Source organism: Rana temporaria, chromosome 4 (genome assembly GCF_905171775.1).
Source record: "Rana temporaria chromosome 4, aRanTem1.1, whole genome shotgun sequence".
NCBI lineage: Eukaryota > Metazoa > Chordata > Amphibia > Anura > Ranidae > Rana > Rana temporaria.
Window position 1 is genome coordinate 55,761,657 of NC_053492.1, and position 3,158 is coordinate 55,764,814.

Sequence of the window (3,158 nt, forward strand, 5' to 3'; positions counted from 1 at the left end):
AAAAATGCAAAAAATCATACCCCCGAACTAAAAAAAAACAGCACACACCGGCCCTGGTCCACATGTACAACCCTTAGGATCTTAAAGTTGTTATTTTTGAAGAGCACACACACCCCGCCACTTTTTCTATTATTCAAGGACCACACAGCAGGTCCCTGAGTCCAACCAGCAGCCCGGGGCTCCTCACTCAAGTTGCACTCCTGTAGGCATAAAATATCACAGGGCAGGGCAGCAAAAAGCTGGAAAATAGCTGCCCTCCTGTACGCAGATCTTATACTACGAACATTGAGTGAAGAGATCCTTAATTTCATCTAAAGGGGATTTAGACAACACACCGGTCCAAAACAAAAAGAAAATTGACCGTCACCACTTCTTCTTACCCACCTTAGAACTCCGGGTTTTCACAGAAACCACCCCCCCCCCTTTTTGTACCTCTGCCTTTTTCCTGGCCTTTGTTGTTCTGTGGTAGCCGGTCACATCCTGCAGATGTTCCACTTTATCGGCGCTGATGTATGATTGGCCCGAGTTATCCGAGTCAGCCGCCACGTCCTCCTTCGAAGAGCCCACATCGCTAAAGTCCTCGATGACCTGTGAGAGAGACAAAGGAGATTCTTTTTTCCTCTTCAGTGTGTCATGGCTGAGGTCCATCTCCTCCTGCACAGGACTCTCAGCACTCGGGCCTGCCCCCCCCCCCCCATCAGCTTCCACTACCTCCCTTTCCTGCTCACCCTCCGCTGCCAGGGCCTCGGGCGCACACTCAGCCCCACCGGAGTGCGCGTCCCCCACGGCAGCATCAAGAGGCTCGCGAGGAAGATCCTCAGTACGGGCTGGATCAAAAACAGGGGGAGGGGCAATGATGTTATTGCCCTTCACTGCATCAGCATAGGAGGCTCTGCCTCCCCCACTCTCCAGCGACTCTGCACCTCCAGCAGCTTTCTCCTGTGAGCCTGACTGCTGGCTTGGCTGACTCCCCGGGCCACTTTCGGGCAATTCCGGGCAAGATGCTCCCGGCTACCACAAATATGGCACTTCCTGCCCTTCCCACAGCCCGTGGTCTTATGGCCAGGTTTGAAACAATTCCGGCACACCTCGCCAGTCTCACACTCCTCCCTAGTGTGCCCAAAAGAGTAACAGAGACGGCAAAATGTAGGCTGCCCCGGGTACCAAAGATACCCACGATTGGACCCAATAGAAAAAGTCTGGGGTGGGTGCCTTACCCCTCCAATTCCATCTGGATCCCGTTTCTGCTGGACCCAAAACTTGCGTTTCCCATTAAAGGTACCAAAGATGTTAGACTGTTTCTGGCCAGCAGAAACGGAATCGCAGTACATGGCCAAAAAGGCCACAATCTCTTCATTCCTCACGAAAAGGGTTGTACATGTGGACCACGACCGGTATCTGTAACTTGCTCTCCTGGCAGTGAAATGTTATGCCTTCCAGCAATGGGTCGCCCTGTTTCTCCGCCTGCCGTAACCAACATGTCTGCAAGTCAGCTTTCTCCCAAAAGGTGACATCATAAACACCAGTGGAAGGAAAGCACTGAACGCAAAAGATACTCTCTCGAGCCATGCCCAATAACTCCTCGATTACGCGCTTCTGAATATAGTGCAAACCGATGTCATCCCTCCTCTCCTCAGCAACCGACAGCTGCACTGTGTTTGGTGCGTCAGGTGTAAACACCATGTTCACCTAGGGTCTACTCCACATCCCACAAAGGGAAGTAAGTAGGGGATCACAACTCGTTGTCTGGGGACTAAGCCTCGGGCCAATAGCAGCAAGGGGGGGCTCTCCGAAGAGAACAATCCCCCCAAGGCCGACCTCCGGGTACCCCAGACACCTCTTGACTAAGAATCAGGCAGTCGAGACTACACTTGATCTTAGCCAAAAGGCCGAGAAGCGATAACCCAATTATTCTCTGTTCCGAGCGAGTGGCTCTCCGGCCTCACCAGAGGGCTCGCTGAGAGTTGCCCATTTGCCTGTACCCGGCAATCGCCCTTCCCCCCAGTCTGGGCTGTCCAGAGGTGTGAATCCGCAGCCAGACGGGCGTCGCTGGCCTACAGGCCTAATCCCCTGTCTACTGGCCAATCCACACTTTTCTGACACCTGCCCAACACTGCTGGAGCCCAGTCATGACCTTCAGTCATCCCAAACCAAGAATTGCACAGATTCAGGTACTCCTCGTTGCTCCTCGTGCACGTTTAACGGGGAAAATCATTTGCATGGGCCGGCCTTCTAGTTAACATAACGTGGCCTGAAAAACGAGAGCCACTAGATGGAGTCAAAGGATAAGGGATCCTCCAGATAAAAAGTAAAAAACCTTGCCTCGTCTGACTTTTCAAGCTAGCTGCTGCATGCACAGCAATGGAGCAAATTCAGCCCCCTTGTTTGACAGCAGGGTGGTCAATGCTATTGAAGGCTTCATTTTGGGCCTTAGGAGAGAGAGCGAGTGAGGAGTAGAACACTAGCTGACTTGTCGAAAATTGGTGCACTGACTAAATCTAGGTGTGTTGCTGAATAGGTAACTTCATAGAGTAGTGTCATTTGGCAAACAGCGAAAAAGGTCTTCATTTCCCCAAGAAAGTGACAAGAAGCAATGAAGACAAAGACACAAGGGTTAAATGCCAGTTTATTATTGCAAGGAGCCGAGGTTAAGCAAGAAACATTGTCAGCAACAAGACACAAGACAAACAAGTTGCATGATTTTCCATTCAAATCTGTTTTTTGACACTGCGTAAGAAAGGGGTGCACCGGTCCTGGAGGTACTGCAATACCAGGTCGATGCGTGGAGTGGACAGAGCAAGCTCTTCTTCCATCTCTCTGTTCTAAAAATCCATTTAATATATGGTCCTCAGATAGGGGACGTATCAGATATTAAACTGATAAGAACAGATTTTTCTTTGATTGAAAATGTATACTTTGTTTTTCAAAGAAATACTTCAACAGGGTACATTCAGTTCCAAGCGTACAAATAAATTACATTCATTCACTCATTCTGCGGTATGATGCCCGATGTGTTGTGCAGAGTAATATACCCTGAACCATCACATCATGCATGACGCCGCATTACCCTGAATTCGGTACTTCAAAAAACATGTCATATTTTAAGTCATTATACTGGCAAAGGGGCACTCCCAGAAAACATGGAAAGCAGTTTCCTC

The 3,158-nt window shown here is 49.8% G+C and overlaps 1 non-coding gene across 1 annotated transcript; it reads right to left on the bottom strand.

Annotated features, from left to right (window-relative positions):
- Positions 1 to 2,737: 2,737 nt before the first annotated feature.
- Positions 2,738 to 2,933, bottom strand: LOC120938575. The gene has a single exon (XR_005749143.1). It is a non-coding gene; the product is annotated as a U2 spliceosomal RNA (small nuclear RNA).
- Positions 2,934 to 3,158: the final 225 nt, after the last annotated feature.